This window comes from Trematomus bernacchii, unplaced genomic scaffold (genome assembly GCF_902827165.1).
Source record: "Trematomus bernacchii unplaced genomic scaffold, fTreBer1.1, whole genome shotgun sequence".
Taxonomy (NCBI): Eukaryota; Metazoa; Chordata; class Actinopteri; order Perciformes; family Nototheniidae; genus Trematomus; species Trematomus bernacchii.
In genome coordinates, this window is record NW_022988007.1 from 1,924,513 (window position 1) to 1,952,498 (window position 27,986).

The 27,986-nt window shown below is 40.2% G+C and overlaps 1 protein-coding gene across 1 annotated transcript in view; it reads left to right on the forward strand.

Annotated features, from left to right (window-relative positions):
- The first annotated feature begins 162 nt into the window (after window positions 1-162).
- The window catches only part of pknox2 (pbx/knotted 1 homeobox 2), a 118,554-nt gene continuing 90,730 nt past the window's right edge, over window positions 163-27,986 (forward strand). Inside the window, exon 1 of the mRNA XM_034117241.1 lies at window positions 163-201. The gene's annotated coding sequence lies outside the window, so the exon portion shown is untranslated. The remainder of the gene's footprint in view (window positions 202-27,986) is intronic.

Consider the following 27,986-nt stretch of genomic DNA (forward strand, 5'->3'; position numbering starts at 1 on the left):
TACTGGCGCTTCTCACCAACACTCACACGTGATTGCCGTATTTCCCACGGACACTGGAAGGCATCATCAGCCCGGTGTTGGGAAAACGGGGAGCGGAGCTGGAGGTGGGAGGGGCCAGGCATGGCTGACGTCACCGGCTGTGTGGAGGAGTATAGGCTGTGCTGTCAGCCCAGTGTCAGTCTGATGAAGATTGGCATGCAGGTAAGCTGTCATTCATTTTCAATGTCAGTGCATGGGAGCAGGGCTTTACCACTTCAGCGTCCTTTTCCCCTTCCCCCCCCCCCTTCATTACAAAAGGCAGGACATTATTCATACAGTCAGACAAGCAGCCAGGCCAGAGAGAAAGAGAGGGAGAGGAGGAGAGAGAGAGAGAGAGAGAGAGAGAGAGAGAGAGAGAGAGAGAGAGAGAGAGAGAGAGAGAGAGGAGAGAGAGAGAGAGAGAGAGAGAGAGAGAGAGAGAGAGAGTCAGGGAGGGAGAGAGCGACTGAGATAGGGAGGGGGGAACAGAGGAGGGGGAGAAAAAGAGAGAGGGAAAGCAGAGGATATGCATTTTTGTGCAGGACTCAAAGACCAGGGGATTTTTTTCTTGTGCGGCGTTTGGATTTAAAAATGTGTCGGTAATGTTTGAGACGCAGGTATCTAGGATGTGTTACCTGCGGGGGGTTTTGTGCAAAATGTTGTAATCTAGAGAATAATGCTGATGCTAGAGACATGAGGACAGAATGAGTGAATAGCTGCAGGAAGCTGGTTTTTTATTACGGCTTTGTCAATTAGCGGCGGAGTGATACCTCGCGTTGTGGTTCTGTTTAAATGTACAATGAAATGTGATGGCTGATGAGTCTGCACAAACACGTGTTGTTTTGTCTGTTCCTGCCACTGCTGGTTCCTAATGTTGAAGTTATGTGGTGTTTTACTTCAGTAACAATGCTTGTATTTTGACTGGCGCAATTGGTGTTTTTTTTAAAGAAAAAAACGGATTAAGTATTTTCATTCTAAAACTATTTCTATCCGATTCTATCAATGTTCTTTGTTCATATATTACAATTATATTATATTATAAACAGTAGTGTGTGTTTGTTTGTTTGTGACCAAAACACACAGACTAGCACAGCATTCAAATTGCAGATATATATTGCCTTTGGAAAATGTTGGAAATGTAGAGCTTTTATCAGTTATTTAGATAGCTTGCTGTGTGAACATATCCACTGTTATATTTGTAACTTGACAGGCGCCTGTCTATGTTTCTGTTTGTAGCTCATGAACAGCATTTAAAAAACAAAACAGCTTTTTAATGCAAAGCTAATGCTCTGCATTCATTTCAGAAAAACAGTCATTTTCTTCTGTATTTTAAAAGGCTGAACAGTGAGTTTAGCTACTTTGCATTTCTTGGTGAACACATTATGTGATTCAAGTGTTGCTCATGCATCTTAGTGAGGTCTTATATGTAGTTCCAGCAAAACCAGAACTGAACACTGGCCTTCTTTGTGTCCACTCTCCACACTTTCTATTCCAGATTACTAGTTTATTCCACAATAACTCCAATGACTATTTCACTAGGAGACGTTGGACTGGCATGAAATGTGGTCAGTATGATTAAGCCAGTCTGTTAGCCTCCAATAGTGGGGCCCTGTTGAATTTGGGTTAAATGATGGTGAGGCACCACAGGCTGTTTACTTCAAACCAACTCAGATCATCTGAAAGATACTTTTACCTTTTAACACTGGCCCTTAAATAACACACATGTGCACATACACAGATTAGCAAACACATCTAAATAAAAAAATTAAAAGTCCCATGTTGCTAAATGTTCAGGAAATAAAACTCTAGTCTCTAGTGTTAACAGCTGCAGACTGCGTTGTCATCTGTCAATAATAAAAGTGTTACAACTGTATATTACAAAGTAAAGGCCCCTCACAGCAAAGCGTATAGTCTGAGCATGGGGAGTACATTAGCTTGGTTAAATATGCCTCAACCGTTTGTTTACTAATCATCTGCCTCCCTGAGAAATCACAATGGCGATTTAGACCACTTTAGCTGCCTCCTTCACACACATTCGGCAGGTGCAGCGTGCTAAGCATAAAATCCCATGAGGAGCTAACCTTGCTGCCGCTGTGAAAGCAAACGCTGTGAAAGACAGTGTTGTTGTAGCCGTGAATCGCCGTGTAAAGACCAGAAGAGAGTCTGTTACATTTCACATTATTCAATGATGACACACACACACACACCACACACACACACTCACACACACACACACACACCACCACACACACACACACACACACACACACACCACACACACACACACACACACACACACACACACACACACACACACACACACACACACACACACACACACACACACACACACACACACACTCACGCTCAAACTAATCACCCTCAGTTTTGTTTGTTCTTTGTTGTGCTATACCCCACACGGCTCTACATATTGTCAGATAGAGATAATGCCAATTTAGTTTATCCCCAAACCCTGCTGAGATCTTAATTGATGATTTGTGTCATTGGACAAGCAGCCCAGGGGCCTATTTGGTGCTGCAGAATACTCCGACGGTATTTGCATATTCCCATTTCCACTATATTGGTAAATTACATGATGAGGTGTGATGCTGTGCATTCCTGCAGCTTTTGGGGGGATAATCACTAATAAAGTGATTCAGTCACACTTAATGAAGGAAGTAAACAGAGCGGGGAGAGCATATGTTACAAACCAATTTAAGCATTTATGTATGGCCATAAAGCAATCGAGGAAATTAAACCATAAGAAAATGTCTTGTCATTTCCTTTGCTCTGCCTCTAATTCCCCCTGCATGGTGCCAAAGAAATTAATAAATAATTTGTGAGAAGATCTAATATTAAAGCAATATTCCTTTTCTTACCAATCAGATTGTAAGATTCTAATTTGTTTTTGGGGCCCCACTTTCTTAAATCAGGGCAGGAAAAAGAGAGGGGATGTTCAGAATTATTCATGAGGCTTTAGTCAGCGCTATCCTCGGCGGAGTGCATCTAGGTCCTGTTCCGGGCCCGTGGGCAATGTGAGGTCGACTAGTTTCCCCATGTTCAATAGAGCAGCAATTCTTAAGACAATTGTATTTTGTTGCATGTCTTGGCCGTGTCTGGGCTCTCACAGGTCATGCCCACTAAGCCTGCTTGATCCCCCTTGCTCTCAAGAGGAGACAGAGGCCTGTTTATGCCGTCAGACAGCAGCTTAAGGACAGCCCTGCATGCTTACCCTGCTCATTCCGCAGCCAGTGCTGCGTTGGCATGGCTCTAAGTAAGCCACTAGGGAGGGAGTGGGGTCGGGGAGAGATGGGTTGGCTTGATTTATGCTCCGAGAGGAGCAGCCGGCAAATTTAATGATCCTCCATACTGTAAACATCACACAGCTTTGTTTCTGGAAGGACATACTGTAGAAACGTCATGAAAATAAATGCAGTATATGAACGCAGTATGGTTAACAACTGCACTTGGGAAGTTACCATATTGTGTTGAACAGTAGCATTATTGTTCACACACCAGTAGAAGATTTAAAAAAATACCCCAATTTGATTCAACAAAAACCTTTAAACACAAAACACCATGAAAACATCCAGAAATAAAGATCAATACCATCTGGTTTTCATGAGTACATTTAAGATGATTTGTCTTATTTAGCAAAATAAACGTTGAAACCAATGTGAGTTCCTTTTCAGTTCTCAGTAAGTAAAGTGTGATATTGACATAGAGATAATAAGAGAAATCACATTGCTTGCTTTAATAGACAGCAAACATTGTCTTTGTTCTTAGTTTGCCATCAACATGTATTCTTCTGAAAACTAGAACACTACATGTAGGATTCTTTAGTAAATGATTCCTAGATGAAGTGGGCACATTTGAATCAATTGAACCTGCAAACAGTCAAACACACTTTTAGAAAGGCTCTTCTCCAAAGAAAGATGTGATGTTTTCTTGAACAGTGAACGCCACAGCATGGAAGAAGTCATACAATGGCTTTAGTCATTAGGTAATGATTTTAGCATCAGTTCTCTGATTGCATTCCTTTTTTCAGACAGAGGAAATGAAAACCCAGCAGGGACACATTCCATAAAGTGAGTCAAAGTCATGGCATAGAGAAGAGGAATCCAATACAGCACCCAGCAGCAGGATGCTCACAGTGTTTACTTTACATTTCAAAGATGTAAGAAGTGGCTATTCCACTCTTCAGTATTCATACGTTGCTTTTGATGTCATTATTTGTGCAGTAAAAACAATAAAAACATGTATTTTTAGACATCAGTGGTAATTATTCAAAGATCAAGTGTAAAATCTAATTAGCAACAGCTTATTATATATTCTTCATTTAAAGACCTTTAACAAGACTGTGAACCTCATTGTGCCTTTGGTTCTTATCTCTGGTGGAATGCAGATAATCCTAATAAATGAGTAGAGCTTCACTCAGAGAAATATGAAGCCTGCCAGTAAATCCTGAATTTATTATATTTGAGAGTGCTGGTAACAGCTGAGCTGGGTGAGGTTCAAAACATTTGATTTGAATTCAACAGCAGATCACAGCAGTGAAAATCCCAGCAAGCACCGTGTGGCTGCATCTCCTCGCTTCCTTAGAAAGAGGAAAAAGACATGGTCCAAAATGGGGTCACTGCTGTTGAACCCCCCCCCCCAGTTTAATACTTTACACTTAGTTCTGAGTGAAATGCCATCATTGCTAAAAGCATCGTCTTGCAACAATATTATATATTATATAGTGAATATTATAGCTCTCTAGACAAATGCAAATGTTTGCAGCTTGGCATGTTAAGCAAATACTTTCAGTCGTTTTTATTTGATTTAATATTGCAGGTTTAGTTCCAGCTGTTTCTCGGCATTGCAGTGCTGCTGCCAGCAGGAAAGCTGTTCCTGTGAGTCAGAGGAACCTTTATTACCAAAGACAGACAGACAAGTACTCATGAACAGAAGCTGTTTGTGAGAAGTACCTTCTGTACTTTTCAATATCTGACCATCTCCTGAGTCTTGTGACTGACTTTCTGCTGTATGTGAGCTGCAGCTATAGGGACATGTTGGGTGCCTGAGACATGAGGCAACGTGTGGAGTTGAACACTTTGCCACTTTGAAATAGTGTAGATGCCTTTAGAAATAACCCTTCTTCGACTATTGGCATAGCAGGCTGCTGAAGTCCTCTTCTCTTTGTATTTAATTGCAACAACTCTAAAGTTGTGACCTCCAGAAGGCCCTTTACTGGAGGAGCTTCCATCTGTCCGAATCCTCTCCAAAGATGTGTTTGAGTGTATTGCTCTTTCTGCCACTCACATCTCATCTGAATGTTCAGCCTATCGCGCTCCAGGACACAATCGATCTGAAGGACAATATTTTCACTCTGTGAATAGCTGCTGCTTTATTGTGACGTGATTTTTGACTTGAACCAAAATGTCTCTCTTCAAATCCATTTGTGTACCTTGCTGTTAATCTCTGAGTGTTGTGTTGACCTGATGGAACTCATAATGTCAGGCTCTTGGGCAAAACAGCATGCTTATCAACAGACCTGAGTAAAAGCATTGCACAGTGGCAAGGACAGAATCATTTTGACTAAAGCATCCGCTGCTTTACAAGCGCCATGATTCAATGACAGCACAGGCCTCAGTCAAAGAGCATTTCATTTACCATGGGGAGGCTACTTCACAGTGTTTCCTAAGAAATAACTCACTCTTAAAATATTGACGGAGGATTACGGTCTTTTATTAAGTCTTTTGCCATCCTTAATTCCTCTGTGGTGTCAGATGTATCTAAATACATAGCAGTGTCCAAAGAATCTCAAATATATCCAACACTGTGATACAAAGTGTTACTGTGGAGTTTAACTGTTTGATACATTATTATTATCAATATACATATATATATATATATATTATTAACTTGTAAATTGGGAAAATATATATTTCCTATGGCACATCAACCATGTCTCATAGAAATGTTCTTATAGTACTGCATATAACTAAAACATATAACAGAAACATAATGACGTTTTTCAATAAGCATATTGTGCAAGCTTTTTTGATGAACGTATCAGCCAAGTCTCACATTGTTGTAAATGAATGTATTTGCAAAATGACAACATATTTAACGATGTTTCATGCAATGTCCTAGCAATTCAATATCCGCTCATGCATGACTAATGGTGTTTATGCTCAGGTAGGGCGGCAGTTATAAGGTTAGGTAAAGATCGTGCTCTCGGTTACATATTGAAGAATTAGCTTGAAGCAAGAGACAGAACGTGCTTACATTAATAACATTTAAACATAACTAAAAACTTTGATAAAGCATAAACGAAGGGCTTCTGTTAACTAAAATGAACTGAGACCTACGCCCACAATCCAACATGATCTCTTACATCTGCCTCATGGTGAAAGAATGCAGCACTTAGCTCCCCTGAGAACAGAAACAATGTTTTTGCTCAGAAGTTAGAAAAACAAATAAGTATTATATAAATGCAGGGAATACAGGGCTGTACACAAATCATGCCAGTAAGTGTTCTACATGTTCCAGTGAGGCGCGTCTGTGAGGAGTCATTTGTGGCAAATCATACAGTAGACTGGTTATTCCGAACATCAGCTGTTCGTAGGAAGCGGCAATTGTCTTCTTGGCCGAATTCAGCGTCCTCCTTTCTCCTCTTCTCACTCCATTACATCCAGAGCATTATGACTGTAAGGAGAGTGTAAGGAAACATGACATTAACCTCCAGTGTGAAGCTGCAGAGCTCACACAGCAACGGCTGCTTTAGTTTCTTTGTTCACATCCACACATTCATTATCTTTTATTCCTGTTCTCAAATGACTGCATAGAGGCATTTCTTAAGATTACATGTTTCCAAATGTTTGGTGTGAATATGAAAACCTGGCAATTGGGTTCAAAGTGATTTGTTATTGTTTGTAAGAGCGTCTTCGGGAAACCTCAGAGCTTTGTTGACTGGTGTCAGAGTATCATGTTTGGCCTGGAGCTCAGATTTTGCAGTCATGAGTCAACAGAGACTGTGACACAGTTCCATGTCTGTTTCCTGAGTCAGACACATGGGCTTTTATTCAGACCATCCTGCTTCAGATAAGGTCTGTTTATACTGTGTATGTGCAGTGGTGTAAAGTAACTATGTAGATGTACTAACTAGGGCTGCTCGATTATGGCAAAAATCATAATCTCGATTATTTGGGTCAATAATTGATATCACAATTATTAAAAACGATTATCCATTTACTTTGAAAACATCCATTTATTTTATTTAAAAGTATGTTTTTAACAGTTGATTACCCTGAACCTTCAGTATAATTCAACTGAAAAACCAATAAATAAAATAATTAAAAAAAAATAATAATACAAAATAAATAAATAAATAATCGTTTTATTTCGATTATGTTGTTTTCATAATCGTTGCAAGCCAAAATCGTAATTTCGATTAAAATACGATTAATTGAGCAGCCCTAGTACTAACCCTACTTAAGTAAAACGTTTTAGCTACTTGTACTTTAATTGAGTATTTCAATGTTATGCTACTTTGTACTTCTACTCCACTACAATTCAGAGGTAAATGGTGTACTTCTACACCACTACATGTATTTAATACCTTTAGTAACTTTACAGATGTGGATGAATGATGTGAAATATAATCAAGTGTTAAATAAGACTTTAGTTCCACCTGGAGTAAATCCACAAGCTACCCTGCAGTATACAAAGTCATTCAAACTAGCTGCACCTTTACCAGCTCTGAGAACACTTTCATGATCAATCATTATAAAACATATCATATAGATTATTCTGAAATGGACCAATCTGCACAATGACTACTTTTACTGTCGCTACTTTAACTATATTTTGATGATAATACTTTTCTACTTTTACTTGAGTAACATTTTGAAGGCATTCTACTTGTTTACCTACACTCTGTTCTACTTTTTCTTAAGTATAAGATCTGAGTACTTCTTACACATAATTTCATTTGTGAGTACTTATTTATGTGGGATTAAATAACCCTAATTTGTAGTAATTATGCTCTACATTTCTTCCTTGTGTCTGCTGTCACTGACTTCTCAGCACCAGCAGCACTTCTTCTCCTCACTGCTGGCAGGATGCATTCCCACATATTAAGCCCTGTTAACTCTGTTTCCACGCTGCCACGTTCCATCACCTCAGAGTTTGATTTATAGCATAATTCAAACCACAACAGTCACAGAAAAATCAAATGACTCTAAAGCCTCTGTTTCCTGTGATTTGCGGTGAAAGAAAGCTGTGCTGTGTTAAGAGTGTTTGTGCAGCGCCGAGGCTAACCGCACGCAGCCTCTGATTTTAGAAGTGGTAATATTTAGTGACTCCACAACACACGTCTGATTTCTGAACACCACGTTCCTGTTCCTGTCCTCTCTGATTTGCTGTTGCTGACGAGAACCAAGGCTTCCAGTTATGTTGCCTTTCAAGTCATAATGCAACATGTCAGATCTTTGAAGTGTGTGAGGAGTCTCAGCGTGTTCAATATCACAACATTGCTGTAAATAAATCTATGTAAAGGTACCTCAGCTGCACACTGAAAAACTGAAGCGTTGACTTTAATTAAATGTATCATGTCAGCAGATTTCACATAACTTGAATAGGTTCGTATTATATTGATGTTAAATAAAAAACATTAGGTTCAACTTAATATTATTTCTTTCAACTAACCTTATACAGTTATGTGAAATGTGTAGACATAATACATTTAATTAAAGTCAACGTTTCAGTTTTTTCAGTGTGTTTTAAAAAAAATGTCAGTGAAAAGCATACATCCTTAAATTCCAACAACAACAAGGCATATCTGTTTTACTGTATTCTTAATCAAGAGAATCATCCTTAAACATTATCGGGGGTGCAGACATGATTCCACATGTTAATTGCAGCGCTGTGATGAAACCCTTTTTCAAACCGAGACTTCTTTCCACTACAAAGAATAATTACTTTTCCCAACTCCAGCGCCATAATTGGTTACTACTCTTTTATCTTATCTATGTGCGCATAATTATCACAGTCATCATATTAGATTATTTCATGCATAATAAATGAACTCAAACTGTGTGTGGGGTAATTAGCATGTTAGGATGTGTGCCACGATAAGAGGCTTGCTCTCGGAAAGATGTTTAAGACATTCCTGAAAAGAGAGAAATGCAATGGTTCACCATCAATATAGTGTCTTAAGAGATCTAGTAGTTTATTTGCAAGTAATTCACCTTGTAATGTATTTGACTCTAGTCGAGCCCAGACAGTTGGTCAAATAGACATAACAAGACATAGGAGCATAATGGAGACTATTGTAAAAGACAAAACAATATGCTATTTTACTTCTGCAGCTGTCTGCTGCATAGATCTCCTTATATCCAAATGACAGATGTGCATCAGTTCATTCCAGATTTCAGTCAGATATATATGCCCGATAATTCCATTTATTTTATTGCATTTTACAAATAAAGTTCAGTCAAAGGTTCATGTGAAATACTTTAACCGTGGTGAAGGCAGACAGCTCCTAATATGGCTGTTATTGAGCGACAACAGCTCTTCAGATGAGATGAGGTAAGCCTGCTCTCTTCCCGCTTAATGCCGCCCTGCTTGGAAACATTTCAGCAGTAATTGAATGAGAGGAGCACTGAAGACTAAGTCCAGTTGTGATGCCTTGCCTGAAGTTAGCTTACAAACACTTAGGATTTTTGAAATGCAAAAACTTCAAATTCTAACACCCAATTAAATGACATTTTCACAGTGTATTATGGTGAAAATGATGTTAATAGAGGGAAATGTGAACTAGCTTTGATGTAAAGTGTATGTCCACTGCGTGTTATTTTAAAAGGCCTTAATAAGATAGAGAAAAACATATTTGACGTTTCAGTTGCAGCTTCTTCTCACTTTCACCGTTCACTTCCCTGGGCCAAAAGCCTGACAAAAACTAGCTAAATAAAAAACATTCAGCATTCAGGTCATTAGTTTTGTATTTCCTTTAGTGAGTTTTGCAGAAAGTGATGACAGCAATTATTTAAAACCAGATTGGTTGTCAGTGTTTGTGCTTTTCTCAAAACACTGCCCTGACACACACCACTGTAATTACTACACACTGAGCTCATAGTCTGACTATATGGTATACAATTTAAACAAATATTTTATTGACATATTTGTGCTTTGCAAACACAGCAACCAACTTTAAGGGCACACGATTCCCTCTGATAATAACTGTTGAAACATTGATTTATAAATATTTAACAGTTAAACATTTATTTTTATTTTTATTTTTGTTTATATTAAATGTATTATTATTTAGTGTAATCATTTTAGTTAATTAAAGTGTTTTTTGTTTTTTTTCAAGTCAGCTTTGGGCACGGCTGATGTGGAGGTGGGATAGGCACACTAGGAAATACATATTGTTTTCACCAAGGAAAGCCACAGGAAAGGCAAATAGGTAAAACCATAGTTCATGAGCTTTTGGATCATTGGAACCCATAGAGATAAACTGCACAAAGGACGCTCTAGCCTGGACATGTTTTCCTTCCCTGCGTAAGATTCATTATCTGGTGCCTCAGTTCATTTTGCTGCTATCATTTCTAAATCAAATCTAAATCAGAATCTGAAATGATCAAAACCCCATTGAGATTCCTCCAAATAAAACAGTTAGCAGCCAAAGAGGAGACATTTTGAAGACTTTAATTATCACAGACCAAAAAATCCTAAATTAAAAAGTAAAAGATGACACACCTTCCACGACATGTGACGCTTCACCAAGGTTCATCTCCAAAAGTGAGTTAAATAAGGCGGGACAGTGTTGACCGTGTGGGGGGGGGGGGGGGGGGGGGAGTTGGAAAGCTTCCTGGACGAGTCCAGGAAGCTTTCCAACTCCCCCCCCCCACACGGTCAAGGTCTCCCTGCTCCGTTGGTATGTCCTCCTGCTGGCACCGCGGTGGCATTGTTCCAGTGTCAGTGTGGTGTAAATGGGAGTTTGAAACGTGATAGTGCTGATCACGGGTAACATTTCTTTGTTTAGCTTTAGAGGGAACGTTTTTTAGGGAGGAGGCAGGTCGGTCAACCTTTAGTTTCTGTTAAAATAATCTGTGTGTCCTGAGTAGATGCTCAGATGCTCCACACTGACACTTAAAGGCTCTGAGACAAATGGCCGTAATGAAAGCGGAAAGCTCAACTGAGGCCTGGATGGACCATTCTACACAACATATACATGAGATGTGTGTGGAGATGACCTCATCTCATGCCTCATTCTGTATATCCTCCTGAGACCCACCCATTCATTTTTGTCCTCTGTGGAGGACATTGGGTTTTGGTCCATAACTATGAGGTTATACATGCCACAGCATTAAGTCCAATTGTACTCCACAGAGGACATCCTGGGCTTTTCAGACATGTGACATATGTGGGGGTGTGGCTTTGAAAAAGATAATTTCATTGCATTTCAAAATGGTGTCCATCAACACAAGCACTATTTATAGAAAGAGAAATGGTAAGTTTGTAATTTTGTAATTACCAGTGTTGTGAGTTCAATATTTTTAATTCATTATAGTAAGGGAACATCTTACCTTCACTAGCACTTTTAAATTCGACAAGCAGGTCAGCACCGTAGTCAAATCCTGCTTTTTTTAAATAAGACTATTGGCCAAAACCAAGTCGTATTTATCTTTTAATGACTTAGAAAGGGTTATTAACGCCTTTGTTACCTCGAGACTGGATTACTGCAACGCTCTGTATGTGGGTATGGACCAGGCCTCAATTAAACGCCTGCAGCTAGTCCAAAACGCAGCTGCACGTCTTCTGACTGGCCACAAAAAGCGTGACCACATCACCCCAATTCTGGCCTTAAAATCCTTGTATTTGTTTTTAAAGCACTAAATGGGCTGGCTCCGGCCTATATAGCTGAACTCCTCCAGCGCTACACCCCAGCCAGAGCTTTAAGGTCTGCTGACCAGCTGCTGCTGGTAGTGCCCAAGACCAGGCTTAAAACCCGAGGGCACCGAGCCTTCGCAGCAGCGGGCCCCAGGCTCTGGAACACTCTGCCCCTCCATGTGAGGTCGGCCCAGACCCTAGGGGTTTTTAAATCTACACTAAAAACTCACTTCTTCTCTCTGGCTTTCTAGTCAGAGCGGAGCACGACTCCTGACTCTTCCCTGTGTTTTTTTTATATATATCTGTTGTAATTTATTGTCTTTTATTGTGATTGTAGTAATGTGTTTTTATTACATGTACAGCACTTTGGCTCGACCAAAAATCACTTTTAAATGTGCTTTATAAATAAAACTTGATTTGATTTGATTTGATTTAGGAGTTAGTGTAGTGAGTCTTCAGAGCAGTGTAATACTTATTTGACCTAAAACTAAATGTTTTTATGAATGTCCTCTGAGGAGACATGGGGATTTGCTAACTTTTTATTCCCCCCATTTTACACAACACAAATGGAGTCCACTATGGGCCAAAACTAACACGTAGGTTTCTGTAGGGTTCATGGCAGACGGATGCAGTGGGAACACATACATCAAGTGTCTCAAGTGTCAGATGTATCTCTGCATTTAAAAAAAGGATGGAGTACTACAAATGAGGGCTCAGTATGTGTTGCATTGAGTTGTTGTGCTCTAATGTTGTCTAAATGTACTTGTATGTTATAGTTGTTTGTATACTATGCTTCGCATAACTAACACCTGAGGCCTGTACTACGAAGCCGGATTTTCGCTTAGCCGGCTGACTTCAGGGAAAACTCGGGCTTTCTGGTCCTACGACGCTGGTTCTCTTTTTAGCGGGCTAGATCTCCATGGTAACTTATGCTGAGCGGCTAACCTCCTCGGGAGGAGGTTAGGTTGCAGGCTAAGAGATCAACTCAGTGAAAGCACCGCCTGCTGACCAATCAGAGCTCCGTGTGCGGAGTTTAAAGCTATCAAGTCATATTACAGGATAGAGGAAATACAGAAAAACTGCCGTTGCAGGAAAGACGGCCGGCCAAAATCAACTGACTGTGTGAACGTGAAAATGAATAGAATATCCCCTCCCATCTTCAGAGCAATCTGACTATTATAACATTAGAGTTAAGAAAGCTTACTTAAATATCTGCCACAACATAAGTAACCGGATCAGAGTAACATTAAGTACAGTCCGCGGCACTGTGAGTGCAGACGTCGATGTGTCTTATTATCATTCATATCATATCACATCATAATGTATCATATATTTCCTTATCTGAGTCAGCTTCTTGAGCCGTATCTGGCCGTGCAACACTCACAGTGTCACATACTGTATGCAGAAGTATTATTTTAAGCAACACATTAAGTTGACGAAACACTCGAGTCAAATGTAATTAAAGTCAGATCCACTCGTGTCTTAGACGGGGCAGTGATATCATAAACCTGTTAATGTACGCATTCAAACACTTTTTCTTTTACCAGCTGTATTCACCTTGCAGGTGCAGCTATGTGGCTTTGATCCTGGATAAAGTGTTTAAGTCATGGATGTTTAAAGTTTAACTTCTTCATAATTTGACTAATATTAAAGTTCACTTTTCATTCAGGAAGTATGACGCTGCGCTGTCAGTACGCTTGTCCATGTTTGAGATTGGTCGAATGCTCCAAATACCACCCCTTTCATGTGAACGCGCACCTAACTAGATAGGACACGGCTGGCTTGAGCAATCCACTTGATAACCAGCGTCGTAGTACAGCTTAGCGAGAGCGCGTATGTTTTGGATTGGGCCAACCGGCTAACTCAAACATATCCAGGTTAGGTTGAACCAGCTTCGTAGTACAGGCCTCTGATGTCCTCTACAAAGGACACACAATAAAACAAAAATAAAAATATAATTGTTTAGTTTTTGTTAGTCATTATGTTAATACCACCCTAAAGACTTGTGTGATCTAAAAAAAAAAGGACATACACGTCTCAGCGTGCACAGTGCAGGCTTTGCAGTGACTCATCCAGCGGACTGATGTTCATGTTTGAAACAATGGAGAGGGTTCTCTGAAGGCAGGTGACTGACATGTTTATGTGAGTTGTCCTTTAGCAATATGAAATGTAGCGTACTTACTTTTGAATTAGGCCTTCATAAGCCCGATGGTTCTAACACAGGGGGGTCAAACATGCAGGAGGACTTTGCAAAGTGTAAAAATGACAGAGAAGACATTATCTGCAATCTTCACAAATGTATACATTTACAAGGCAGGGTGGATAGCGAAACATTCTTCCTTAATACTTCCCACTTTAGTCTGTATGGTGGTGTGTCAGGATTACTACACAGATGTGGAAATGATTGTAAAAGGAGGAGGCGTGTGGCGCAGTGGACTAGTGTGTTGGTGTTCGGATCAGAGGAGCACAGGTTCAAACCCCACTGCAGTTAGCATGTCGTTGTGTCCCTGAGACACTTCACCCCAAATTGCTCCTGTGGGGATTGTCCACAGTATTGAGTATGTAAGTCGCTTTGGATAAAAGCGTCTAACATGTAATGTAATGTGAAATCATTTCTAGATCCTGACAAAAAGTTTTGAACATGAAGTAAAATGCTATACAGTATTGTTCAGTTCCAGATACACTGTGATCTGATGTAATGCCCATGTGTAAATGATAAACTGAGGCATAACATTTGCTGAAATTGCACTTATTTTTCTCAAGAGATGTTCACTGGTCCGGCCCACTTGAGATCACATTTGGTTGTATTTGGCCCCTGGACTGACACCCCTGTTCCTACAGAGGGGAACACATCCATCCATCTCTTTAGACCTACGTTTGAACCTAAGTTTACTGAAAGGCAAATCTCCCAAAAACATCTTTAGCAGATAAAGGTCAACAGGGAGGCGGGAGACGCTCCCTGAGAGAAGAGTCTCTGTCAGTGGGACTGTGAAGGTGAGACGTGCCATGGCAAGAGACGAGGGACGACTTAACGCCCACTTCCAAACAGGCCTATTTATATAGGTGTGTGTACAGAGTGTGTACAAAGAAAGCAGAGGGGGAAATTGATTGAGAAGATTTGTTGTCGCTTCTTCCCCAGTATCCTGTGTGTTAATCCTCCTGCACTGAACAAACTCAACCGTTGACTTTCACTAAATGTATTGGAAGGAATAATATTAATTTGAACCTAATATTTTTTATTTAAACCTAATATTATTGTTTCAACTAACCTAGTACAGCTATGTGAAATCTGTTGACGTAATACATTTATTTAAAGGCAATGTTTCAGTATTTTCAGTGTGTCCCTCTTCGTCTCAGTAAACCGTCAAACTGCTCCCCCGCCCCCCCTGGTCAGTGGTTTTTATAAACTGCCGCAGACATTTTATACAGATGGCAGGGAGCCTTACGTTTAAAGACACTGTTCTCTGTTTTCTCAAATGGACAGAGAGTACTTTGTCTTTAACTGCCTGGACATGGATCTGAGGGGGGGCTGTGAAACAAGTGGGGCATTTGTAATGTGGGGAAATGCTTAGCAGAGACCAGAGAATACCTGAGTGTCAGTACATCCTGCCCCTCAGTCTGCAGTGATGTCATGCTTTATGACCAGGTCAGAGTCAGAGGAAGACTTCAGACACTGGAGGGGAACTCTGAGTTCTGTCTCATCCGTCTCTGTCCAGTCCCTTGTGTTTTCTGTTTCAAAACCAGACAATCAAAGAGTATTTCAATTCAACAGAAATATCATTGCATTTTTACATCTCCGAAATGTTACCTGGAAATAAGTAAGAAGACCATTGTGGAAACGATACATAGACTTGTGAGAATGGAATCATGTCATGTCATGACTTTAATTAAATGTATTATGTCAACAGATTTCACATAACTGTATCAGGTTAGTCGAAAGTAATAACATTAACTTTAAATGACAAATATTAGGTTCAACATAATATTATTGTTTTCAACTAACGTTTCAGTTTTTTCAGTGTATAATAACTGAATAATGTGATTCTGCTTCAACTGAAACTTTCTTAATGTTTCCAGAAAATCTTGTTTGCTGAAATAAACTGGGTGTTGGTACAAACACTGAAAAAACGGAATTAAATGTATTATGTCAACAGATTTCACATCAGGTTAGTTGAAAGCAATTATATTACGTTGAACCTAATGATATATTTTTATTTAAACTTAAAGGTGGGGTAGGTCATTTTGGAGAAACCAGCTTGAGTGCGCTAGAATTTGAAAATACACAGCCGGAAAAAATCTGCCACTTCCTTACAGAGCCCCTCCTCCAACACACACGAACGCGCACATGACCAATGACCAATGAGGGCACGGGATAAGTTTGTGCACAGATGGAAGGCTGACAGGCAGGTAGGCCATCCAGTTATTTTAGCCGGGCCGGCCAAAATGATTGGTCCTGCTTTTTACAGTATTACGGCTTCCACAGATGACATTTTTTTATGGATTTTTTGTCAAAGCACTTAAGATATTCATTGCTATCGGGATGTTAAGAGCATTCCATGGAATATAACAAAAAGTGTATCTCGAGCCGGTTTCTCAAACTTACCTACCCCACCTTTAATATTGTTGCTACACCTAATTAAAGTCAACGTTTCCGTTTTTTCAGTGAACATTTCCATTTCTATAAAATGTAATGCATTGCATGTTGGAACCCTCGTCCTCACAGAATTTAAAGTGGACCTATCATGCTATATTTGAATAATATAGTGTTGGACCATACCTATATAAGGCATATTTATACTTTTTTTTTTTCAAAATACCAAACAGATCATGCATTTTAGCCATGCCTCATTTTGCTCAATTTGACAATTTCTAGCTCTGTTTTAGCAAGGGCAGATTCAGTGAGAACAGCACCATCTACTGGCCTGGCATATGTACTACAGCGTCTACAGCGCTTTCGAACGGCAATGGCCGTGGCTGTCTCCTCCTGATTGGTGGAGTTGGCCCAATAGCCGTAGCGCCACTGTCCTGACGTCAGGACAGTGTTCAAATCTGGATCAGTTTTTATCAGATCCGTTGCAGCCCCTTTTTTAGAGATTTGGGTATGGAGGAAAATAGAGAGGGTTGTGTTTTCTGACACTTGGTGAGTTCCCTGGAACACCGGGGACACATATTCATGTAGAAAAGACGTACAAAAGTGCATTTTGCATGATAGGTCCCCTTTAAACACTTGGAAATTACTGAAGTGTAATTTAGTTCATGAGGGAGTGACTTCTGGCAAATACCTCATCTTAATTTCAAGAACAGCTTCCCGTAGACTAAGTGATAAGAGTGTTTTGGTTTTCTAGTATAGATACTGCAATTAATAGTACAATTTTTTGTACAATAGTATAATTATTGCAGTAAGGTTGTATAGTTCTTATAAAGTCTCCTTGACCTCTAAGCTGATGTCATCCGCTGCAGGGAGATCAGACCAAAATCCAATCTTTGACGGGACAACAGTACAAAATGAGTTTGCTGGTGTCTTTCTGTGGACTTCATGGCTGTGACTTTTGACCTGCTGTTTATCTCATGAAATACATCTGGAATACAGCAGGAGAGTATGCATTCTCATATGCATTCGGTGAGCATATGAAATGTGAGCAGTAGTTTGCCTTGGATTAGTATTTTGAAAAAATGTGTCCTTTAATCCATTATTATTTATAACATTTTCAGATAAAGTGTACACACAAGACAACATTTAGATCTGGAGAGACTTCATTCGATTGCTAAAGATCTTGATAGATATGAGCTTCTGATGAGCTCACTGAAACAGTTGGGATGGAGACAGGAGGCGACCTGGTGGAGGGTCATATCAGTCTGACCCCGAAATGATCGCTAACAGAAGGAGAGAGAACTTAACACAATAATGAGCTCACAGAGGTTTCAGAACATTTTGATTTGTTTAACAGAAAAAGTGAACACACTAAGTCATCTGATTGAGTTAGAAGCAGGGTTAGTGTGAAAAAGAGACGGGACACTAAATAAATAGATTGCTTCAAATAGCAGAGGTGTCTCTTAATATATTTATATAAAAACAAACTTTGAATTAATATCTTTAAAAAAATCAGTTTTTTTATTTGCATGTGAAAACTTGCACATATTTAATGAAAAAAATACATGATTAAAAGGATATGCTTTGAGTCTAGCCATTTAAAAAACACACCCCTGTCAGTAATGGCGCGTTTCCACTACAGCCCGCAGCCCGGTTTAAGAGGGCTGTGACGTCAGCGGCCCGTCTTTGGTTGCGTTTCCACTTGGCCTAGTACCGGCCGGCGGGTCCTAATTCACAGTTTTTCTGGCCTCATAAAATCGTGGGGCCAGGGCCGAGACAACGAGGCTGAGTCGGGCTGAGTATGCTAAACTAGAGAGAGCGTCGCTGGCAAGGGGGCTACAACTACAACAAGATGGACATATTTGACCGTGATTTAATTGTAATACACGTTTCAAAATGATGCCGAAGTAACAACATACTGATACCGGTTAGTAAAAACCATGAATTAATGCTTTGTCAAGTCTGCAGACAGACGGCAGGGGAAAAACCTTTTAAAATGCTTGTTTTCTAAATGGAGATTGGCTAAGCTAACGCAGTATATGCCCCGACCGTCCACACTCACAACAACGGCCTATACAGACATAAATAAAGCAGCGACTGTATTCACCATGACACAGGCAGTCTGTGGTTTGTACTTGTTTAACTTTTGTCTAGTTTCTGAACATATATGAGGAGCTGTGAGCTCTGAGTGCTAACAGCTAACGGCTGTGTTGTTTTTCTGGGGTCCTCTGAAGATCACGTCACGGCTCCGCCTACACTGCGTTACTATAGATACTGCCCCAGTTCCTAAACTGTAATGGAAATGCGCCATAAAGTGAGCCAGTCCTAACGAGGCCCAGCCATACCGAGCGGGGCCGAGCGAGGCCGTGTAGTGGAAATGCGGCATAAATGCCTGACTGTTACTCCCCCCTCCCCCGTGCTCTCCACATCTCACACACTACTCTGTCAGTCATGGTAGAAAGAGCCAGAGCTCCTGCAGTAGTCTCCGATCCAGCAGGTCTGAGTCCAGCAGCTCTACAGCACACAGTGTGCTCTCTGCAGGAGGAACACATCAGTTCTGTTCAGATTCAGTCTGTGCACTTAATGGCTTTGCACTGTGAAATATCACGTCTTTTAGTCATTTAGTCTAGAATCCAGTTTTGTAAAAATGTCCTCCATTGGAATGATAGAATTGATCCTTTTACTATTGTTGCAATATTAAGTGTCATGATCTGCATTGTAAGTAAAAAAACTTCCACTGAAATCTTTTTGATAATTTTATTATAATGTTTGTCAATCTTAAAAAATAATTTCCATGTCAAAAAAGTCACAGTTTGTCGTAAAACTGTTGAAATATAAGACTATGAAAAATACGCAACTAGAAAGACTACAAATCCCAGAGTCGCGTAAGTGATGTCACAATTGTTTTCCTCTACTAAGAGATAGCTAAGATCAGCGCCATATAGATAGAATCTATCTATATGGCGCTGGCTAAGATAAGATAACTTTAACAAGATGCCTGTGTGCTTAGTACCAGGTTGTTATCATACCAGCAAAGGGTCTTGCTCGTTCTTTCGCTTCCCGTCTGATGAAAGGATCAAGTTAGCTACCTAGCTAGTAGCTAGCACGTTAGTTAGCATTACAGCCGTGTCATTTTTATTAGCCTTAACATGAAGTAACATTAAGTAACCCAAAATGTTAAACAGTAAGAGTAGTAGTCATATTTCGTGAACCCTTTGAAGAGTACTGTCACCGGTGTGATCATTCTATAATACACAATTTAAGCCCGGGGGAGAAATGCTAATGCTAACGTTAGCATCGGCGATCGGCGAACTTTTCTACTTCATGCTATCTGCACAAATGGTTGAAATTAAAAAGACCAGGCAGTTCAGAGTGAATCAAAGGAAGGCAGGCAGGCAGGCAGCTTTGCATGACATTCTTCTGGACGTGTTTCATTGTGGTGATAGTGAGGGTAGTCAATCGTTTTGTTGACAAGACAGTAGTGACGGCCATCTTGGTGACGTGTGTTGTTGACCAGAGATGTAGTTCATTCAGCGTTTCACACAAACAAAAGTGTTACTTCACAGTTTTACGACACATTTTTTTTTTTTTTACTTGCAAAATTATCTTTTAAATTGACAAACATCATATGTGCAATTCAAACGGGATCGAAAGATAATCTTTCTCTCTCCATTGACTTCAATACATAATTTTTCCGAAATAAGGTCCCTTGGAGGTCCACCGGAAGGGGAGGGACTTCGCCACTCTATGCTGGTTTATTAGAGGGATGACATGATGATACACACTCGTGTACAGTAGGTGGTGGTATGCAACCAAAAGCTGTTTGCGATCCGCCATTAAAAAGAGAAGAAGAAGAAGAAGAAGAGTCCTCAGCGCTCGGCCACGCCCTTTTCTGAACCAGGAAGTAACCTCCCCCAATGGACCTTGTAACTCAAGAGACAAAGAAAGTAATTAATACAAACAATTTTGTCAGTTAATTTATGTAACCGTAGCCAAAGTTTGACAGTCCGACGTCAGGCCGCTTAGTGAAAAAGCAAGTTAAGCTAACTGTACTCGGCTAGCTTATCAAAATGTCTTACACGTGTAAGGTTTGTAAGTTCAGTACAGGGTCCATTCCTGCATGCATTTGGTTGTTTGTATTCAAAGTGTTTTAAAGTATTGTGTATTATCTAAGAATAGTGATAATGTATTTGTCAAACAGTGCCTTTTGTTGCGTCTCGTCAAATGTGTTAGTTATGTTTATGTATTATGTCTGTCATTTCATGTCGAGTCAGGTTTTCATGTTGCTTCACGTCATGTCAGGTCTGTCTATTTATGTCATTCGTCTCTAGTTAAGTCCCCGTGTTTCATGTCATGTCTCGTTTTTCCATTTCCTGTTTCATTTTGTACTTACCTCTTGTCTCTCATTTCAGGCCCTGTTACTTCCTCCCTTTGTGTGTTTTCCCGCCATCGTCAGCGTCTGCCCCGCCCCTGATTGTTTCCACCTGTTCCCACTCACTTCATGTTTAAATAGTCCTGTCTTCCCCTGTCCTGTTTCAGTTCGTCTTGTTTGTTTCCATGTATGGTCGTGCCAGGCCTCAGCAAAGAGAGGCTCGTTTCCAGTCTTGTCAGGTTTTGTTATTTTTGTTGACTTGAGTTTATCTTAAGTTCTCTTTTTGCTTAGTTTTTTCCTCCTTGTGAGTGTTTGTTTTGTTATTCCAGTACTCTGTTAAGAGGGATTTTCTGTTCATTGACATTAGAAAGACAATTTTTGTTACATTCAAGACCGTGGGTGTTTCTCAATCGCGAGTACGCTTGCTTGGTAGCACATGTCCTCCGAGCGTCTTGCTTCAGAAGCGAGGCAAGAATACTTCCTGGCATTCGGAAAACAAAGAGTGGAACAGGCTAGCAAGTGTGCAGGTGTGCGTCATATGAGAGCTCCCGCCTTACATTTTCCGCCACAGATTTGGGGAAATTGGCCCGTGCGCAAAGCATTGTGGGGATTTTTAGACCGCGGAGTCTACACATTTGCAGCCTCGAAATTTCTCCAAACGAAATACGCCGGGCTCGGTAGAATTCCAAGTATGCTGGACATTGGAACAGTCCTTCGGCGGCACTCGATGACGTAGTATGCTTGAAATAGTGGCTCTGGAGTAGCTTTACTAGAGATTGAGAAACACCCAGAGTCTCTGGGTCGTGCATTTGGGTTCTCCAGTCTGTGTCGAGGTCGTGACACCTTTTCAACTACAGCACGTCTCTAAAATGGCTTGGCAGAAGAAATGGCTTCATATTTTTTGGGTTGATTTTTTTCTATCGCCACTGTTTTAAAAATGCAATCTCCATGTTTTTGGATATTAATATCCATTGTTTTATGGATGAAAAATATTTAATAAGTGTAGGAATTGCAGCTGTTGGTCAGTTAAGCACAGTTTATAAGACATGGAAGATAATTGTACATGGGATATGCAATGGAAGACTACATTTGTGGTAGCCATGGTATGCTCACCCATTTAGCACAAGAAAATACATGTTCTTGATACCGTTCAACAATTAAGAATACATTGTTAAAATGTATTGTTTGCTGTCTCCCTGCAGTTATTGGTGAGCTTTAAAATTGTGTCAAGAATTTCTGGTAATCAGTAAATTACCAGCATGACATGAAGTATACTATAATAAAGAAATTGTTTTACAGTTACAATACTGATATTGTAACTTAAAATTATAGAATTAAAGTTTCTATTTTACAGTCGAAACACTATTACCATAAACACAAATACAGTACTTGGAAGTTACTGTGTTTCATTTTACAGTTTAAAAACTATTACCGTAAACACAAATACAGTACTTGGAAGTTACTGTGTTTCTTACGTTTCTTACAGTGTACATATTTTGTCAAAGCACACATGTAGCCATACTGTACACGTATATCCTATACTCCTCATTTTCACTATATATATTTTATATTTTTCTTATTTGAAAATATATTATATTCACTGAGCACCTACTTTCCCAGCTAGCTACATTTTAGCCTGCTAGCTACAGAAACTACTGCTGCTTTCGGCCTTCATACACATACATGTAATGTAGGTTGTGTGAAATTTAGACATATATAATGAAGTATATATTTGTTTCTAAATATAAGCACTTCCTAAGCATTTCAGAACAAAACACTTTAATGTGTCTGCACCTTTATTCCTTTTAATTCAGTGTGATTCCTTTTCACATCATTAGGCTCCATTGGATAATCTCTTTTCATCTCACTAGTCTTCCGATTTCTCTCTTGATGCAGCTCCAGTCATTAAACAGAGGAATCCACTGGTGGCACTGGAGATTGGAGCTTCTTTCGGAAAGCCCAGACTGGAGGAAATTAGATGTTCTCTTTGTGTTTGCTCAATCCATCCTGACTCATCACGACGGTGGTATATTTAGCAGTGGATTCCTGTTTGGCTTCCCTCCCCTGTTCATCATATTCTGCGAGACAGGAAGGAATAATCAATGTCAGATATCATCCAGGAGTTGATTAGTGGCAGAGACACAGAGTTAGAGGATGCTAGGAGTTAGATATGGTGTGTTGCAGCTGGATGAAGGGCTGCTTGGTGTTTGTTCTGTGTTTTGTCTGGCACAGCTGCCTTTATCAGCTGCATGCTCGTTAAATGTTGAGTTTAAACCCGCGCTGACGCCACCCGGCTCTGGTTACTCCTGTGGGAATACCTGCCATTGTCACCGTGAGCCCCTCATAATTCCCCGGAATTAGCCTGAATGGTTGAAGTTTTGCCGGTCAGATAGAAGCTTTAAGAACTGAGCTCTGTCTTCCAGCACATTTGAGGGTTTTGCTCGTGATACGTCATCAGAGCCTCAGATTCTATTGTTCTTCATGTAAACCTCCGATACAGCTGAGGTTTGTTCATTGTGGCCCTGAATAGATTCTGATTCCTCACTGTGAAGGTGGCCAAGTGACCGATATCCTGTTTGTCAGGAGAACAGACATATTTCTGATTGTTGCACATCCTGCCGGTCAGTGATCTGTGGCACATCGAGCTGCCGGGCATCAGAGCTGATTTAGCTTCTATTGTACACGCTTGGAAACAATCACACTCTGTACTGTCCTGATGTCAGTGCCAGGGAAGGATTCTGAAGTGTGAGGTTGCTGGCTTGGTTGTCAATATGCGTGGGAGATTCCTGCGAGTTTTGCGCGCACGAGCCACGGGCGTAATCATGCAAAATTAATTATTCACTTCTCTTTTATGTCCCCCTGAATCTCAGAGCAGTAAAAACCTGCCTGTGTTTTATTGAAGCGAAATGATGGTATAATGTCACTTTTGCTATTAGCCCAGAGTATGTGCATGCCAATTGATCCTGCTGTTGTCATAGCAACATGAACCACTAAACCTCTGCGCAGCTGTTGTTATGGAAGCCCTTGAACAGCTGGGGGGCTATAGCTGCAGAGGGATTGTGGGAAACGGGTCTTTTGGTCCTCCCTTCACACCTTGACCCCAAAACTCCTGCTAGTGAAAAGAGGAGGATTTGGGAATCTTAAAGATTTCCATCTGGAGTTCTCTCACCGCCGTTCAGAGCCTATATGATCAGAGGGAAAGTTTGGGCAGGAAGTCGTGAATATTTAATCATGTCTGTGTCTTCTCCAAGCCTGCTTTGCCACGAATGCGAGCGGTGAAATCAAATGAAACAAATGAGACTAGATTCTCTCACAGGCTTCCCCTGATGCATCGGAGCATATCCCATTATTGATATGAGCAAATGTCGTACACGGTGCAACAATAAAACAATCTTTTCACAAGAAGCACGACTAGTCTGAGGAGTAGCTCTCTCTGAGTCAAAATCCTTCAGTGATAATATCGCTAAAACATAACTCAAGAGCAAAATCCACCCACTGTTTGATTTCATGCAGAACTCACTGACTGGATGTGGATCAGGCTCATCGATATGGGGACCGGATGTTTCTTGGATATATGTACTGTGGAAGAGACACTCAGATGCTTGACTTATGTCAAAAGTATAAATACTATTATGTTAAATATAATCATATGAGTAAAAGTATAACATTAAAACATTTAAGAAGGATAGAGCCTTTCCTATATACTATAAACCCTATCTAAACGTTACAAGTTGTTGAGATGTAGCTCATTGTTACGACTGGAACTGATGATTTTTTTTAATATTACAAATTTGTCTGCTGATTATTTTTCTGGATTATCTTTAATATGTCAGAATAATTTTTTTAATTGGCGTTGATGTTGACCGAAAGGTCTGGTCAAATGCTGCTTAATTATCAGGATCATTTGCCAAATATGAAAAGAGAAAGAAATGATTTTCAAAAGTCCATCACTATCTTTCTGGTATCAAGGTAATGTATTATTATGTCTCCAAAGAGATTACATTTTCAATTAAATACAATGGCGAAACCAGGGAATACTTATGGTTCTAAACTAGGGTATGTTTTACATCTTGTGTACGTTCTACACATTATATAAGTATTTCTATTGGCTGAAAGTTCTGCCCGTGGCAACCAGAGGCCCAAATGAGCCTTTTATTGCAATATGTGTGTATGTACAATGGTGCAAATAAAAAAGCTGTGTAAGGAAATTCCGTCAGAGGAGGCACAAACATTGAACTACTGTGAAAAGAAATTCTAAAAATAAATACATCACAAAATAAAGAATATAAATACACAAAAACCTACAGGGATAATGTGACAAGATATCGTTTAATAAATGTAAAAGCGGAGGGCTGGGCAGATTCTAATAGAGAAGAGATGCTTCTTAGTGGAACAGATAAAGAAGCAGAACATGGAAACAGTGCTAATGTCAAACACTATAAAGTGACTGTTCCTGTGTACCTGTACACATATGTAGGCCGCAGTGTGAGTGATGGGGGGGGGGGGGCAGATTGAGGAATGCTAATGTTTCCTCTGTGGCATTGTGAGGAATACGGTGATTAGACCTCCAGCCCCCTGGGTGGAGCCCCTCGCTGCTGCGGCCCCGCTCTGCTTTACTTTGACGTCAACAGGAAGGTCAGCCGGGTCCCAGAGGGGTCATGGAGGGATGCTGAGGGTGTGTGTGCTGAGGGTGTGTGTGCTGAGGGTGTGTGTGCTGGGCTCAGTATCAGAGACGCTCCTCCAGGATCCCAGACGGGCCGGAGGGATGGCCGACGGTGGAAGGGGCCGTGGAGCTTAGGGAGGGCTTGAGGAAGGATTACTGAGAGGCTAAAATGTTTTCTTTGTGGCTGAAGGAAACCTAAGAAATGCTCTCACCCAAATCGCCTCTGGGGGGGCTGCTTGGCAGGGAAACTCAAACTACATCCTAAAAACTCTCTCCTTTTCTTGGGCTTTGAGCTGTCATTAGTATCATTACCTTCTTATTCAGAGTTACTATATCTTTCCTATCAAAGAGCCGAATTAAGCAATACTGTAGCTGCATTTCCCTCCAGATAGGAGCATGACTGTCAATATGGGGTTGGAAAGAAACCGTTAGATGAATTGCACTGGATCATTTCACGTCAAATACATTTGATACACATGATGTTATTTGAACATCATCTGGCACATTCCTTCATTATTTTTTAAGTTCAAATTTGGAAAAATGGCGGACCCCAAAGAGCAATAACAACTTGTACAACATAAATCATAAAACAATCTTCTAAAGAAATATCCTCCAATTTTTGATATCATTGTCTGATCCATTCTACTGTATGTTCAATTCACCACTTTATATACAACTGGAGTGATGCACACACTCCTTATGTGTTCCCTTAGAATCAGCATGACAGTGAGATAGAATACAACATCTTTCTTTTTGTTTGACTTGCCCTGTTTTATGGAGATTGATAAAGCTGAAGGAGGACATATGTTTGGGCCCTTTTTCCTAAATCGCCTCAGCTTTCATTCCCCCCTCCCCCTCCCCCTCCACAGTGGGCCTCTGGCAGTACCTACCACACATACAGTCCCAGTGAGCGTCCGTTCAGAGGCTCTGTCAGCAGGCTGCTGATGCTCAGCACACTCCCACTGTTCTGGAGCAGCTTTAAGCCAAAGATCAGGTGTCCAGCTCTGACTGCTTGATTGAACTTAAATCTTTTTCATGTGCGCCATAACTCTCTGCTGCGCCGTGCCCCGTGTGCTCAGACAGGTCGGCCAGGCAACTTCTCCAAAGAATTTCCGTCGCAGCTACTCACAGACCTCCCTGTTTTCACCTGTATTATTGAAATCTATAATCAGATGCTCTTTTCTTGGAGTTGGCATAAGCATGATGGATTGATGGTGAATAAAGTGACTTAATATAAGGGAGTAACAACCTCATGTAATCAAATAAAGCACTTATTAATATCTCTATGCCTGAAAAAGCACTCAAAATGAGTGCTACAAATTTACAAGAATGTTAGCAGTCCAGATTAAGTGGAGTGTAAGATTAAAAAAAAGTTTTGTCGTAAAGTTTTGTCATAAATGTAACTTTCAACAAAAGTTTGTCAATGAATGGACACACTTTATTTTAAGTAATGCATGGTTGATGGAAGTGTGATTGTCTTAGTAATTGTATTAAAACTCTTGGATATATTTATGCTCTGCTAACTGGCTTTTTCCCAAACAGTTTTTGTCCGATTTGTTTTGTCAAAGTTGGATTATAAATCTGTGGCTAACTGTGCGCCTGAGGCATTCAATGTTACTATAACACCCCCTTGCTTCCTGTCTTTAATGAATATGATCAATTCAATGCATTATCCCAAAAAGGGGTTTATTGATTTAAATTGGGGACTTGTTCAGTCTGGTTGTCTGGCCTACTTATTTTAATTTGTAATGGATTTAGATTTAAACTGGAAAGCAACATTTATCATAGTGGGTGGGAATGATGGACAAAAGTACAGAAACAACACCCAGGTTGTACAGTAAAAACTCTGAACCAAACATTTGACACCATTGTGATTAGGTTATATCAAATGCTAGCAGGAATGTGTGTGTCAATGGCATAAAGTGCACTTACTGAATATAACAACGTTATACAATTATATATACCATAACTGGACACATATGTAAATTGCATCGATTTAAATATTAGTTCATTTCCCATGTGAAACTGCAGACATGTACTTCAGAATATTAATTGTATTGATATAAGAAAAGTCGAACAAGTCAACGATATACTAACTGAAACTTTGACTTATTGGAAACATAGGCCTAGCTTCCGTACCTACACCATCACTTCCTCAGTTATTTGAACCCAAAACAAAAGATTTCCCTTAAACCTAAATGGAAAGGAACCGTGTTGAGGGCTTTCTTCAGGCACGAGAAGCGCTGTGTAGTGAAATGCTGCACTGGGTGACATGTCACTTTATTACCATGAACCCACGCCCTGCACTTTATTTAACCCAATCCAACAAACACTGCCCTGCCACAGGCCTTATCAAAACCGGATATACTACTATGTGTAGTTTTTAATGATTTACGACTTTAGTAAGAACCAATGGTCAGGGGCTGAGAGCCACAGTAAGGGTGGGGGCCAGGAGGTATGGT